The sequence below is a fragment of the Macaca thibetana genome, chromosome 2 (assembly GCF_024542745.1).
Source record: "Macaca thibetana thibetana isolate TM-01 chromosome 2, ASM2454274v1, whole genome shotgun sequence".
Lineage (NCBI taxonomy): Eukaryota > Metazoa > Chordata > Mammalia > Primates > Cercopithecidae > Macaca > Macaca thibetana.
Window position 1 is genome coordinate 163814742 of NC_065579.1, and position 16990 is coordinate 163831731.

The window sequence follows — 16990 nt, forward strand, 5'->3', positions numbered from 1 at the left end:
AGATGTCACCTGGAGTAGCCAAGAGAGGGTTTGCACCATCCTTCCCCCAACTCCAGGCAGTTGAGCTTACAGCTCTGGGAAAGACACCTCCCACGCACTTGAGGAAAGGAGAAGAAAGAGTAAAGAGGACTTTGTCTTACAACTTAAATACCAGCTCAGCCACAACAGGATAGGGCACTAGGCAGAGTTCTGAGGTCCTCATTCCAGGCCTTAGCTCCTGGACAACATTTCTCGACATACCCTGGGTGAAAAGAGAACCTGCCTGTTTGAAGAGAAGAACCCAGTCCTGGCACAGTTTATCACCTGCTGACTAAAGAGCCCTGAGGCCCTGAATAAACAATAGTGGTACCCGGGAAGTACTCACTGTGGATCTTGGGTGAGACTGAGAGAAATATTGGCTTCAGGTACGACTCAGCACTTCTGTTTTAGAAAAAGAGAGAGAAGAATAAATAAAGAGGACATTGTCTTGCAGCTTGGGTACCAGACTGGCCACAGTGGGGTAGAGCACCAACTGGGCTTGTAGCATCTCTGATTTTAGGTTTTGGCTCTTGAATGGCACTTCTGGACTTACTCTGCACCAGTGGGGAGCCAACTGCCCTAAAGAGAGAGTCTAAGACCTGTCAGCATTCACCAGAATCTGACTTGGGCATTGAATGAACATTAGCAATATCCAGGCAGTACTTGCTGTGGGTCTGGGGCATTGGTGACCACAGGGAGACACTTCTCTGCTTGTGTAAAGAGGAGAAAATAATGGGGAGGATTTTGTCTTCCAGCTTGAGTGCCAGCTCAGCTGCAGTAGAATAGGGTACCAGGTAGATTCCTAAAGTTTTTGCCATCATGCCCCACCTAGGAGATGGCATCTCAAGATCCACCTGGGACTGGGTGGGTCCTTGCCACACTGAAGGGAAAGACAAGCCTGGCTGGATTTGCCACTTGCTAATTGTAGAGGCCTAGCCCTTCAGCAAATGGAGGCAGTGGCAATGCAGTTGTTAAAGTAAGATTTTGATGAAACACAGTGCTGTGCTGGCTTCTGGTGGTGGCCACAGGAGTCATGTGTTGTGCCATCCGAAGCTCCAGATGGCTCAGCACAGAGAGAGAGAGAGAGAGGGAGACAGGGGGAGAGAGAGAGAGAGAGAGAGAGAGAGAGAGAGAGAGAGAGAGAGAGAGAGACTCCATTTATTTGGAGGAAAGAAAGGGAAGAGAGCAAGAGACTCTGTGTAGTAATATAGATAATTCTTCCAGATACTATCTAATAAGGCTATCAAGGTAGTACCTCAATGAGCCTGCAAGATCCACAGTGTTACTGGGCTTGGAATGTTCCCTAATGCAAACAAGATGGCAGTCATCAAAAACTTAGATAACAATACCCAAGTCCATTTGAATACCTGGAAGGCCTTCCCCTAAAAAGAAAGGTACAAACAAGCCTAGACCGTGAAACCTACAATAGCTACATAACTCTTCAATTGCTCAGACACTGACAAACATCAACAGGCAGCAAGACCATCCAGGAAAACATGACCTAAACAAAGTAAATAAGGCACCGGTAACTAACCTTATAGGGCATAGAATATGTGATCTTTCAGATAGAGAAATCAAACTGCCTGGTTTGAATTCAGAATTCTATCAGATAAATTTAACCAAGAGATTAAAATAATTAAAAAAGAATTAAGGAGAAATTCTGGAGTTGAAAAATTCAACTGACATACCGAAGAATGCATCAGGATCTTTTAACAGCAGAATAGGTCAAGCAAAAGAAAGAATTGGTGAACTTGAAGACAGGCTATTTGAAAATACACAGTCAGATGAGACAAAAGAAAATAAAGTAAATTTTCTAAATCTTCAAAGTGTACTTCACTCTTTTTTACTTATATAAAGGTAAAAATGTATATAAAATTAAAAAAGAGTGAAGCACACCTAGAAGGTTTAGAAAATAGCCTAAAAAAGGCAAACTTAAAGTTATTTGCCTTAAAGAGGAGGTAAAGAAAGAGATGAGGTAGAAAGTTTATTCAAAGAAATACTTTTTGAAACCTAGAGAAAGATATAAATATTCAAGTACAATAAGGTTATAGAACACCAGACAGATTTAACCCACATAAGACTACTTCAATATATTTAATAATCATACTCCCCAAGGTCAAGGAAAAGAAAGGATCCTAAAAGCAGCAAGAGAAAAGAAACAAACAACATACAATGGAACTCAAATATGTGTGGCAGTAGACTTTTCAGTAGAAACCTTAAAGGTCAGGAGAGAGTACCAAGATATATCTAAAAGTGCTGAAGGCCAAAATCTGAACCCTTGAATAGTATATCTAGTGAAAATATTCTTCAAACATGAAGGAGAAAGAAAGACTTTCTCAGACAAACAAAAGCCAAGAGATTTCATCAACACCAGACCTATCTTACAAGAAATGCTAAAGGAAGTTAGAAAAGAACGTTAATGAGCAGTAAGAAATCAACTGAAGGTGCAAAACTCACTGGTAATAGTAAATACACAGAAAAACACATAATATTAAAACATTGTAATTGTGATATATAAACTATTCATATCTTGAGTAGAAAGACCAAAAGATGAACCAGTAAAAAGTAACTATAAAACTTCTCAAAACATAAACAGTACAATAAGATATAAATAGAAATAACCAACAGTTCAAAAGTGAGGGAATGAAGATAAAATGTAGTGTTTATTATTATCTTTCTCTTTGCTTGTTAGTTTGTTTATGCAATAAATGTTGTCATCAGTTTAAAACAATGGGTTTTAAGACAGTATTTGCAAATTTCATAGTAACTGCAAATTTTAAAAAAATCTTACAAAAGATACACAATAAACAAAAGGCAAGAAATGAAAATACACCATCAGAGAAAATATTCTTTACTAAAAGGACGAGAAGAAGGGAGAGAGCACAAAACAACCAGAAAACAAATAACAAAATGATAGGAGTAAGTCCTTACTTATCAATAATCTTACTGAGTGTAAATTGATTAAACTGTCCAATTAAAACACAGAGCGGCTGAGTCAATAAGAAAACAAGGCCTTTCTTTCTGTTACCCAAAAAGAAACACACTCCACCTATAAAGACGCACAGAGACGGAAAATAAAGGGTTGGAAAACATTCCATGCAAATGGAAATTTTAAAAAAGCAAGAGAATCTATACTGATATCAGACAAAATAGATTTCAAGACAAAAACTATAAAAAGAGACAAAGAAGGTCATTATATAATAATAAAGGGTTGAATTCAGCAAGAAGATATAACAACTTTAAAGATATATGGAACCAACACTGGAGCACCCAGGCATATAAAGCAGATATTATTAGAGCTAAGAAGAGAGATAGATCCCAATACAATAATAACTGGAGACATCAACACCTCACTTTCAGCACTGGACAAATTACATAGACATAAATTCAATAAATGTTGGATGTAAGCTGCACTATAGAACAAAAAGACTTAATATTTATCTACAGAACATTTTATCCAATTACAGAAGAATGCATATTCTTCTCAGCATGTAGATTCTCAAGCATAGATCTTATGTTAGGTTGCAAAACAAATTTTAAAAAATTCAAAAAAAAATCAAATTATTTCAAGTATCTTCTCTGACCACAATGGAATAAAATTACAAATCAATAACAAGAAAAATCTTGGAAACTATACAAACACTTGAAAACTAAACAATATGATTCCAAATAACCAGTGGGTTAATGAAGAAATTAAGAAGGAAATTGAAAATGTTCATGAAGCAAATGCTAATGGAACATAACATGCAAAAACCTGTGGGACACAGGGAAAGTTATACTAAGAGGAAAGTTCATGGCAATAAGTGTCTACATTGAAAAAGTAGAAAAATTTCAAATCAACAACCTAATGATGCATTTTAAAGAATTAGAAAAGCAAGAATAAAGTATACCCAAAATCAGTAGGAGAAAAAAAAATAAAAGAAATAATAAAATTTTATTTATCAGTAATAAATGAAATTTAAATGAAGAAACAACACAAAAGATCAACAGAATGAAAAATTTCATTTTTAAAATGATAAACAGAATCTACAAACCTTTAGCCAGACTAAGAAAATAAGAGAGAAGATCCAAATAAATAAAATCAGAGATGAAAAAGGAGACAATATGACTGATAATGCACTAATTCAAATGATCCTTAGAGGTAACTAGGAACAACCATATGTCAGTAAATTGGAAAATATAGAAGATATGAATACATTTCTAGACACATACAGCCCAGCTAGATTGAACCATGAAGAAATCCAAAATCTAAACACACTAGTAACAAGTAATGAAACTGGAGCTGCAAAGAAACATCTGCCAGCAAAGAAAAACCCGGAACCCCATGACTTTACTGTTAATTTTTACAAACATTTTAAGAAGAACTAATACTAATGCAACTGAAACTATTCTCCCCACCCCCCAAAAACAAGTGGAGCAGAAAATACTTTCAAACTCATTCTATGAGGCCAGTATTATCATGATACCAAAAGCATACAAAACATTAAAAAATAAAAAATAAATAAACTACTGGCTACTATCCCTGAAGAACATTGATGCAAAAATCCTCCACAAATTTCTAGCAAGCCACATTCAACAACACATTACATTAACCATAATTATTACCAAGAAGAATTTATCTAGGGGTGCAAGGATACTTCAATATATGCAAAACAATCAGTGTTATGCATCATATCAATGGAATGAAGGACAAAAACCATATGGTCATTTCAATTGATGCTGAAAATCTAATTAATGAAATTCAACATCCAATCATAGAAAAACACCATTAAAAAAACTGGGTATAGAAGGAACATACCTAAACACAATAAAAGCCATATATGACAGACCCATATCTTGTATCATAGTAAATTGGAAAATACTGAAAGCCTTCCCTTTAAGATCTGGAATAAGAGAAGAATGCCCACTTTTACCAATGTTATTCAACACAGTACCGGAAGTCCTAGCTAGAATAATCAGACAAGAAATAAAGGGCATCCAAATAGGAAGAAAATAAGTTATAATATTATTCTTTCCAGATTAGATAATCTTATGTTTGGAAAATCCTAAAGACTCCACCAAAAAAAATGTTAGAACTCTAAAAAAAAATATAGTAAAATTGCAAGATACAAAATCAACATACAAAAATCAGTAGCATTTCCATATGCCAGCAGCAAACAATCTGAAAAAGAAATTAAGGAATGTGGGAGTCTGAGACCAGCAGATCACCTGAGGGCAGGAGTTCAAGATCAGCCTGGTCAACCCCATCTCTACCAAAAATACAAAAATAAAAATTAGTTGGACATGGTGGTGCATGCCTGTAATTACAGCTACTCAGGAGACTGAGGCAGGAGAATCCCTGGAACCCAGGAGGTAGAGGTAGCAGTGAGCCGAGATGGCTCCAGTGCACTCTGCACTCCAGCCTGGGCGACAGAGTGAGACTCCGTCTCAAAAAAAAAATCAAGGAAAAATCCCATTTGAAATGGCTAGAAATAAAATAAAATACCTAATAATTAACCAAGTAAGTGTAAGATGTCTACATCACAGTAAAAGCTGTGAAACACTGATGAAAGAAACTGAAGAAAACACAAAGAAATGCAAATATATCCCATGTTCGTGGATTAGAATAATCAATATAATTAAAGTATCTATACTAACCAGAGCAACCTACAGATTCAATGCAATTTCTATTAAAACACCATGATATTCTTCACAGAAATTGAAATTTTAAAAAAATTCTAAAATTTATATGGAACAACAACAGGTCTAGAATAGCTCAAAGCTATGAGCAAGAAGAACAAAAGTGGAGGAATTACATTACCTGACTTCAAATTTTAGTACAGAGTTATTATAATCAAAAAATCATGGTACTGTAATAAAAGCAGGCACATAGACCAATGGAATACAATAGAATCCAGAAATAAATTCATACATCTACAGTTAATTCATTTTTGACAGGGGTGCCAGGAACATATTTTGGGGAAAGGACAGCCTTTTAATAAATGATGCCGGGAAAACTGGATGTCCACATTTCTCAAAAGAAGACATGCATACAGCCAACAGACACATGAAAAAATGCTCATCATCACTGGCCATCAGAGAAATGCAAATCAAAACCACAATGAGATACCATCTCACACCAGTTTGAATGGCAATCATTAAAAAGTCAGGAAACAACAGGTGCTGGAGAGGATGTGGAGAAATAGGAACACTTTTACACTGTTGGTGGGATTGTAAACTAGTTCAACCATTATGGAAAACAGTATGGCGATTCCTCAAGGATCTAGAACTAGATGTACCATATGACCCAGCCATCCCATTACTGGGTATATACCCAAAGGATTATAAATTATGCTGCTATAAAGACACATGCACACGTATGTTTATTGCGGCACTATTCACAATAGCAAAGACTTGGAATCAACCCAAATGTCCATCAGTGACAGATTGGATTAAGAAAATGTGGCACATATACACCATGGAATACTATGCAGCCATCAAAAAGGATGAGTTTGTGTCCTTTGTAGGGACATCGATGCAGCTGGAAACCATCATTCTTAGCAAACTATCACAAGAACAGAAAACCAAACACCGCATGTTCTCACTCATAGATGGGAACTGAACAATGAGATCACTTGGACTCAGGAAGGGGAACATCACACACCGGGGCCTAGCATGGGGAGTGGGGAGGGGGGAGGGATTGCATTGGGAGTTATACCTGATGTAAATGACGAGTTGATGGGTGCAGCACACCAACATGGCACAAGTATACATATGAAACAAACCTGCATGTTATGCACATGTACCCTACAACTTAAAGTATAATAATAATAAATAAATTAAAAAAAAAAAAAAAGAAAACTCTGGGGAAACTCTCCAAGACGTTGGACTGGATGAAGATTTATTGAGTAATATCTCATGAACACAGACAAGAAAAGCAAACATCAACAAATGGGATCACATCAAGTTAAAAAGTTTTGGCACAGCAAAGGAAACAATGGGGTGAAGATACAACCCAAATAATGGAAGAAAATATTTGCACACTATCCATTTGATGAGGTATTAAAATCCAGAATATGTAAGGAGCTCAAACAACTCTGTAGGAACAAATCTAATAATATGACTTAAAAATGGGCAAAAGATCTGAGTAGACATTTCTCAAAAGAAGACATAGATGGCAAACAGGTACATGATAAGGTGCTCAATATAACTGATTGACTGAGAAATGCAAATCAAAACGATAACAAGATATCATCTTACCCCAATTAAAATAGCTTTTATTCAAGAGAATGTTAATAATAAATGCTGGCTGGCATGTGAAGTAAAGGAACATTTGTACACCATTGGTGGGAATATAAATTATTACAATCACTCTGGGGAATAATTTGAAGGTTCCTCCAAAAACTAAAAATAGAGCTACCAGATAACCCAGTAATCTCACTGCTAAGTATATGCCCTCCAAAAAGAAAATCAGTGTATCGAAGAGATTTCTGCACTCCCACGTTTATTGCAGCACGATTTGCAATAGCCAAGAATTAGAAGCAATGTAAGTTTCCAACAACAGATAAATGAATAAAGATATATAGTACATGTACACAATATAAAATGTGCAAAATGTACATGCAAAATGTACACAGTGGAGTACTATTTAGTCATAAAAGATGATATCTTATCATTTGAAACTGCATGGGTGGTACTAGAGTTCATTTGGTTAAGTGAAATAAGCCAGGCACAGAAAGACAAGCGTCACATACTCTTACTTATTTTTGAGATCTAAAAATTAAAATAATTGAACTTACAGAGATAGAGAGTAGAATGATGTTTACCAGAGGTTACAAGGGGTGGTGAAGGTTGGGGAAAGTGGAAATGGTTAATGGGTACAAAAAAATAGAATGAGTAAGATCTAATATTTGATAGAACAACAGGATGACTATAGTCAACAATTTATGGTACAAGTAAAAATAACTCAAAAAGTAGAATTGACTGGTCTGTAACACAAAGAAAGGATAAATGCTTGAGGTGATGGATACCCCATTTACCCTCATGTGATTATTAGGCATTGTAGGCTTGTATCAAAATATCTCATATTTGATATTCCATAAATACATATATCTACTATGTAGCCATTAAAAATAAAAATAAATTGGATTTTTGGGTCTCTGCCTGGCTTCTTTGGAGTGACACCTCAGTTGGATGGCACATGTTCTTTTCATCTATACTGTGTTGGATCGCTCGGATCACCCATTCCATACCCCCTGGCCAGTCCTTGGCTCCTATATATCCAAAACAAGAGAGTGGTTCTTAATATTGTTTTCATTGTGTAGTTTTCCTAGATGAATGAGAAATACTATCTTGGCGATTAATTTTAAACTAGACATAAAGATAAGTTTTGGCAGTATTGGCAGGACGCTGCAGAAACTAAGCAAGAACCTTAAGCATATACTCCATCTAGACTGCCTCCTCTGGATAATTTTGACACGTTTAGTTTCTAGGGGGTGAGAAAAGGATAATATTAGATTTTTACCATGATCTTTAACTACTTATTTAATCCAATATTTGTTTTTAACTTTCTATATACCAGGCAGTTTCTTAAGCACTGAGAATTAAATGGAGAACATGACATACAGGCATCCTTGAGTGTTGAGACTTTATGGATCAATCCTGTTTCCAAGTAGAGGAAAATCATCAATCTTGAGTTTTCTTTGCCTCTTTACCAATCCTCCCTAGAGAAGGTTAAATGTTTTATCGGATGGAGAATATAGGATTGAGTACTAGGCATGCATGGCTTCACCCCTGTGGAAGTACTCAGATTTGGAATCTTTCTGCTTACAAGAAGCAAGTGCTCATATCCGCTTTCTGTTATGCGGTAATAGGGGCTTTCTCCACAGATCAGAGGAGGCCAATGTTAGTCCAACTGTGACAACTAGTAAAGTGAGTATTAGATATCTAACTCAGTCATGAACATTATCATGATTATTTGGTCATATATCTTTATTCCAAACTTTTTCTTCTTTTAATAAGTCAATAATAAAACTAACATCTTAAAGTCTCTATGTGTTCAATTCCCATGTCTATCTACCTTTCTCAGACAAGGAAGAATTTATTTATTAACCTCTAAAATCTCAATAGTGGGGTTAGACACAAGTACATCCAGTATAATGAGGGCTAAGATAAGCATAATAAAGAATAATAGCGCCAGATGCGGTGGGTCATGACTGAAATCCCAGCACTTTGAAAGGCCGACGCGGGCGGATCATGAGGTCAGTAGATCAAGACCACCCTGGCTAACGCGGTGAAACCCCATGTCTATTGAAAAAAAGAAAAAGAGAATAATAGCACAGAGAAGGGTTACCTTACCCAGACTGGGAAGAGTGGAGCTGTCAGAAAAGGATTTTTTAAATGTGTACTCATAGCATCTTCTGTTCTCTTTAGCTAGTGCTGTGTGAAAAGCGAAAGCCAGTAGATTGTGAACTTTATTGGGACTGTATTAATTATGGAATCAGGCCACTGAAAATAATTTTAAAGTTTGGGTCAATATATACAATTACATCTAAATTAAGAGTTATCTAATCAGTTATTTAATAAGTCGTTACTAAATGTATATCATGTGAAGTAAAATTTCTTTGAATAAGTAAGCTATACTCCCAAATTAGGGCCTTCCTTTACATTTACTGCTTCTTCTTCTTAGAATAACATATCCCCGGATATTCATATGTCTTGCTCCCTCCTGGGTTTTAGACTTTTCCTGATCCAGTCTGATTAATATTATTAGGTTGGTGCAAAAATAATTGCAGTTTTTGCTATCACTTCTCACATCAGTACTCTCTCCTCCCCACTTCTCTGTTTTATTTTTTCTTGGAGCTGTTATCACCATGTGACAGAAAACAGTCTGCTCAAAACATTGCAAAGTCTCCCCTCTTTCCCACAGAAGAATCCCAAGCTCTCAAGAAGGCCTTCAGAGCCCTCATGATAGGCTCCAGCTCCATTTCATCTGTAATTCCATCTCTTTCCCTTATTCCAGAGTGATTTTAATCTAGGAAAGATAAGAAGAGGTTTGGAAAGAGTTTTGTGCCATGACTTAGGCTTAGAAGAATCTCTCTGGCCACTGGGTTGAGAACAGATTGGTAATGGGTGGAAGAACTGTGGCCAAGATTGGAGTTGGGAAACCAGTTACAAGGCTACAGATTTAATCCAGGTGAGAGATGATGATGCTTTGGAACTGGGCGGTATCAGCACCTGGGAAGTGAAGACAAAGAGTCAGTTCTGGACATATTTTGAAAATAGAATCAACAGGATTTGCTGAGATTGAATTTGGGACTTGATAGGACAAGGAGAGCCATCACTGATTCTAGTGGTCCTGTCTCAGTAACCAGAAAGATGGCATCACACTTACCAAAAGGAGAAGATTGTAGAATGTAGGGTTGGGACTGAGATACAGGAGTACAGTTTGGGACATGTTGCATTTGAGTTACCTGTTTAATATTAACGTGAAGGTCCTGAAGAGGGAGTTGGAAATAGAAGATTACAGTTTGAGAGAAAAGTGGGCAGGAGGTCTAAATTTGGGAGTGTTTGGCATAGTTAGTATTTAAATTTTTAGACTAAATAAGATCATAAAGAGAGGGAGTGTGGATAAAGAAAAGATTAATGGACTCATCCTTGGGGCACTTTGATGGTTGGAGGTCAAAGGGATGAAAAATAGCTGGAAAAGGGCAAAGGAGAATTCAGTGACGTGGAGGGGAAAATGCTAAGTTTGGTGTCCTGGAAACCAAGAGAGAAGCATTTCAATGAATAAGAACTGATTAAGAGTGTCAAATACTCCTGATAGGTCAAGTAAGATACATTAGCTAGAATACATTGCCTAGATCACTAGAAATATGTTTGAGAAAATGTCAGGAGGATAAATTAAACTCCTATCTTTTAGCCATATGAAAAGGTAGGGAGAAAAGCATAGGTCAATTTTCAGTGGACAAAAAACTTAGTCACGGTTTCATCCCAAATAGATAAACAATCATACACACATAAATATGCACTCATACTTTTTTTTATATCATGATTATCATTGATAGATACCTGGCTCTCTTGTTGGCCCACAGTAAAACTGAAGGTGATATATCTGTGGACACAATTCAGGGTATTTCATAGAATCTATCATGAGGAAGGACATGGGGTGGCAAAAAGTTGTTTTGTATTTTACCTACACAAAACTTTCATCAGATAATTTCCAAGTTATTATCTACTCATTGCTGCATCACATTGCCCCACCCTGAATACCATTGTAGAATTACAGGATATTTTATCATATGGTTTATTTTTATTCCATTGATAAGTGCATCTCATGAAGACATATTTTGTAGTTCTCAGAATGACTTATGTGAGAACTCCTAAATAAAAATATTGATAAGGTAATGTCCTTGGACTAAAAGTTCTGTTGAGTTTCTTTTTTGATTAGCTTAACCACTGATAACCACTTGTGAGCACATTTTCTCACACTCTGAAAGATTCTATTAATGTTACTCTAATATTGTATTAACTTAGAATTTTCTTTCCAACCCACTACTTCCTAAGATATTTTTATAGTAGTTATTAAAATCACTGCCTATTTATTTATTTACTGTGAACCCAATTTATTATTAACTTTGCTACATTTAACAAGACATTATTACACCTGTTTGATGTATAAAATATGAACCTAGAATCAAGCACAGGTGTAACTTGTCTAAACATTCGTATTGTCATTGAATTTTGGAAATTTAAATAATTTTAATAAGTCCTTTTTTTCCCCTTTGTCATTCTGTTTCTTTCAAGAACCATCAGATAACTCTATCCTTAAGCATCTCTTCCTGCCAATCACTATACGTTTTCCAATTTGGCTTAGTTATCAAGATTTTAATAGTATTGGATATTCCCCAAATATAGAAAATACTCTCTCTTTTCTTGGTGAGAATTAGTTCTTCCCAAGGATATTTTACTGTGTTGTATGAAAGGAGAGAAGGCTAGCACTCCCCCTGACAAGAATGGAAGAGGCCCTCGGGCCTGACAACACACAAGATTATTAAGGCATTGACACCTACTTCCAAGGACATTTTATTAAGTACCTTCTAGTGCATTTGTTTGTATTCTTTAATTATTTTATTGTGTCTATTGTGGATCCCCAACTAGGCTTTAAACTCTTGAGAATCAGTATCATAAAACGAAATAGTAAAACAACAGCAACAAGGATTAATTTTCCAAACATACAGGGAATTTCATACCTCACAAGAAAATTGTCAACTTGAGAGTGTCTTACATTCATTTCAATGACAGAGCTTTAAAAAAAAAGTCTTTGTAACTATTTTTGGAATTATCTGTACAGCTATTTGGAGTAAAATGAGTAAATTTTTTATTTATGAGCTATATTTTTTTTTCTGAAATACACCCCTAAAATGATATTATCTAAGTGAACTCCCTTTTGCACATCTCATTGACCTCTGGAAGACATTTGAGAGTCTCCTTAAAATAAATGTATCCTCAAACAGTATTTTTGCTAAAGTTGAACCTAAATCTGCTGGAATCTGTAAAACTATCAATTTGGAGAAAACCAAAGGGACAGAGAAATATGTCAAATGTGGCCATGGAAATGCAATCTATAAAATCAAGGCTAAAAAAAAAATCTCAGAATAAAAAAAATCTAAATTTTTCAAAAAATAATCTCTTGTTCTAACTTCTCTGGCCATTGTCTTTCATAAAGTTGCTTTACTGTAAGTATGAAGATTTATCAGAGTATAAGCCAAGTGCAAATAGCTAATTAAATTAGAGAATTGTAAAGAGCTCAATTACGTTCAACTGGCGAGTGGTATTATTTAATCCAGACCACTTTGTTGTCACTCACTTCAAGTCTGTCTATACCAGGGTCTCCTCCTGTGCTCCATCTTTGCTGCATTGAACTGAATTGACTTTGTGGTCTTAGTCCCAGGGGCATATTGAGCTCACTTCCTCCATCTATTTTCTTGTCCTTTTGCAGGGCTGTAGATAACAGCTGACTGATCTTAAGTTTACTAATTATACTTCTTTAGTATCATAGATTGCTCTGCTTGACTTAACTTTTTGGTTTTCCACTTTACAAACTTCCTTCTTTTTTCTATGCAAAAATATTGGGGTGCACACCATGTGATTGGAGTTAGAGATAGAGTGGAATGAAGTTACATGGTCTCTACCTTCAAAGGGTTCTCTGTCTGTTACACTGTCCCTTGCAGATTCTGAGAAATTTACTACTGCTTGTCACTTCACTCTCTGGAAGACTTGCGTGCTTCTGAACTGTGAGATTTTACTCTGCACTTCTGCTTCGGATCATTTATAAGATGTTAGATAAAAATGACCCCAGAATTATTCATGAAAAACCCCACTCTTTGCCCTTTGCCATAAATAGAAATAATCGATTCTCTCTATCAGCAATTTGCTTTTTAGAAGACACTTATTATCTGATCAAATGACTTTTTCTTTTCCCCAATCTCTTTTTGACTCATTGTTTAAAACAATCTTTAACGCAATTTAGCCCAAGCCTTTTCAATCTACCTTTATTCATATGTACCCCAGCTTAGATATTTCACTCCACTCTCGACAGCCATAGCAAAATATTTAATTTTCTTTACAATGGCAAACATAATACATAAAAATTGTGAAAAGTAAGGAAAATAAAAATTTAAAATAGAGAACTATAGTAACCCATAACCCCAGATGTTTATTCTTTTATCCACACTCCCTCAAAGGACTAAGTGATCATCCCATTGTGATCCTACCAAATTCCTATTTGTTTGGTTGCTTCAAGACTGTTATTCTTTGTTATTGATCTTACCAGCTTGCTTAGTATGGAAGCGTTGGTGAGACCTACAGTTCTACGTTCATAAAAATCCTTCAGGAATTCTTTTCACGTACAACATGAGAAAATATTCACTCTTCAAGTCAAGGAAGTGAGGGAACTTTACACATTTGTGCTTCAGAATTAACTGGGCTATATATTTAAATTATAAAGATGTTTGCAACATGATTTGTGAGCTAGATTTGGGGATATGATATTCTAAATAGAGTAGTAAACAACATGCCTCTGGAAGTAAACTGCTTTTGTCTCTGTTAAAAGACCATTTTTAAATTTTCTTTGTGATCTTTTTTCCTTTTGCTTTTGCTATTGCTTCAGAAAGTCATGAGCGTGACCTCGTATTCACCTCTGCATTTGCGTACTCCTTTCTAATATCTCTCTATGCTGATTATCTTCTTTGAAAAAAGTCTTTGGAATTGTGAGGGCAAATGCAAGCTAATGTCAAACAAGCCCCTTTGTAACCTCTGGGCAATAAAATGGTTAATACTTACTAGACAATGTTGACATGTTAAATAAACTATTTGAGAATAGCTGGTGTTTGTGAACCAAAAAAAGTGCTCATAATAAAATCCCTGTTTAGGGGCAGGTCTTTAAAATTCTATCTAAATTAGGAATTGGTCACCAGCGCTATTAATGATCACTTTCTGCTGGGAAACAATTGTAATTTCACAGTTTATAATGGATTTTACAGTTGAGAGTATTTAAATATGAGACGAGACACCAGACCTGGTTGCTTTTGTGATTCTCATTATTACTGTTATCATTTAATTCTTTCTGGTCAACATTTATCGGGGTCAGTTGATAGTTTTTTTTTTTTTTTTTAACCAAATTTCTCTTGGTTTCCCAAATGCTAATATTCAAAGACTTTATGTCTATTAATTCAGAAAACATACTTTGCTTTAGAATTTTAAAATCAATAACTTATTTTGTAGGAGTTTAAATTCTGATAATAACTTTCATTATTTTAATCAATTAAATATGAATTATAAATAATATTTCTGCAGAACAAAAAGCATCTGGAGAAATACTGGTAAAAGGAAACTGAAGTACAGGAAAATCAAGAGAGGCTTTGAGAACTTTGAGTCAATTCAAGGTTATAAACTTAGCTGAATTACATACTGGGGGCTCAGAAGTCTCACATGTTAATTCTAAGCCCCTGTCTAAAAATTTGGAAAGGCTCTTTAGAGAATGGAAATATTCCAGAAAGCTGCAAACAGGCAGATGAAGTTACCCATTCCATAAACTCCAGACTATTGGTGACTTTGATGTTCACTATGGGCAATATATTGATTGATTAATTTTTTTATTCAGCCATTTAGTCATTCAGTAATCATTTATACCAATGTGCCAGATATGGTATTAGGTGTTAGGAAATGTGGTGGTAAACAGAAAACTAACCTGAACTTTAATGAGTTTATGATCCAGAGATTACATACAAGTAAATAAGCAGTTAATGCAGAAGCAAATATTACAAAATGGGATTCCAAAGAGTATAAAGTAAAAGATTTTAATTTCTTACCAGAAGATCCACTAAAAAATGAAAATTAAGATGTGAAGGTATATGTGTGGGGGAAGGCAGGACAGAAGTGTGGAGGGGACAGGGAGCTGAGAGAGCTTTTCAGAAGAAAACGATGGCATAGGCCAACATCTGAAGGCAAAAAAAATATCATGACGTAGTTGGGAAGCATATTAGAGATTCAGGAAAGATTCTAGAACAGCTTATTGAAGGGGATCAGCATGGGTTTACAAAAAAATAAGTCAAATCAAATTATCACATTTTTTTCCTTCTTTACTTTCTTGCTTTCCTCTCTTCCTACCCTCCTACCTTCCTTCTTTCCTTCCTTCCTTTCTCTCTCTCTTGATTTTCCTTGCTTTATGTACTTTTAAAAATATTTTATAACTACTACTCTAAATGGATAAGGACAAGGCAATTGATATATCACTTGGGGAACTCAACAAGGCAATTTACACTAAATCTTTATTGACACTCTTGTGAATCATATAGTTGAGTAACTTTACTAAAAGGGTATTGGCTAATAAAGGGATTTTCTAGTAACTTAGCTTAAGGTTCTTTCTTTAGTCCTGTGTAGTTGAGTCTATTCAAAATTTGAGTCAAGATTTGGAGACTCTTTTTCAGGTTTAGGAATGATACAAAAATACATTGAATGATTGAATTGGGATGTAGAAGATCTTAGGGTGAAATTATGAATCAAACATGACAAGATAAATTATGAGAAATTTTTTTCTGATTATAACAGTAATAAGTATTTATTGTAAAAAACTAGGAGCCATATTACAAAAAGTTATATGCCAGCCCTAATACACATACATTAAATAACCTAACATAACTTATTGTTTTCTAGTACCATGAAACAATAAATTTTAAAACAATACAATTTTTTTTATCCTGTGTATTGTTATACACACACTTTGTAACATATTGGAATATTATTTTATTGTACTGTTTTCTGAATTATCATCTTTCCAGGTTAATAAATTTATGTGTCATTCAACATCATGGTGACTACATGGTATTCCACTAGGTAGATATACTATAATTAACAATGGACTCTGCACAAACATTTAGTAGATTGATATGTGTTATCATGATCAAGAATGTTTTGATAATACCTGTGTGCATTCATCTCTATATACTTGCCTGTATACATATTCAATTTCTAGAAATGGAGATGCAGGGTCAAATGGCAAACTTTTTCAAAATCTGGTATACATTGCTAAATCAGCAAGATAACATTTAACAACCATACCTACAAAATTCTGAGAACAAGCAAAGCAGGTTGAGAAACACAACTTTTGAAAAATCTTAAAGGATTTTAGATGATATTATTATAATGCAATATGACTGCATTGGTAGCTTTTTGCACTTCATAATTGTAGCAGAACCTACCTCAAGAGACATTTGGAAACATGAAGGGACAGTTTTGGTTGTCAAAATGACTGCGGAATATTGCAAACATTTAGGAGTAGCCGGTGCAGAGTAGGAAACAACGCAGCAGTAGCCAATGCAGAGTACAGCACAATGAATTTGTCCACATAAATGCCAATAATACATACTATTTTTGAAGAACACTGAGCACCCATGCTTATAGGCTGTATTAATACAATAGTGTTTAGGTATGG

General features: G+C 35.2%; 1 long non-coding RNA gene and 1 other non-coding gene across 2 annotated transcripts in view; both read left to right on the forward strand.

Moving 5' to 3' along the window:
- LOC126947833 (uncharacterized) overlaps positions 1–16990 on the forward strand; it is a 204326-nt gene that overhangs the window by 70657 nt on the left and 116679 nt on the right. The gene's annotated exons all lie outside the window — the stretch shown is intronic.
- On the forward strand, positions 11968–12097 carry LOC126949531 (U6atac minor spliceosomal RNA). The gene has a single exon (XR_007723810.1). It is a non-coding gene; the product is annotated as a U6atac minor spliceosomal RNA (small nuclear RNA).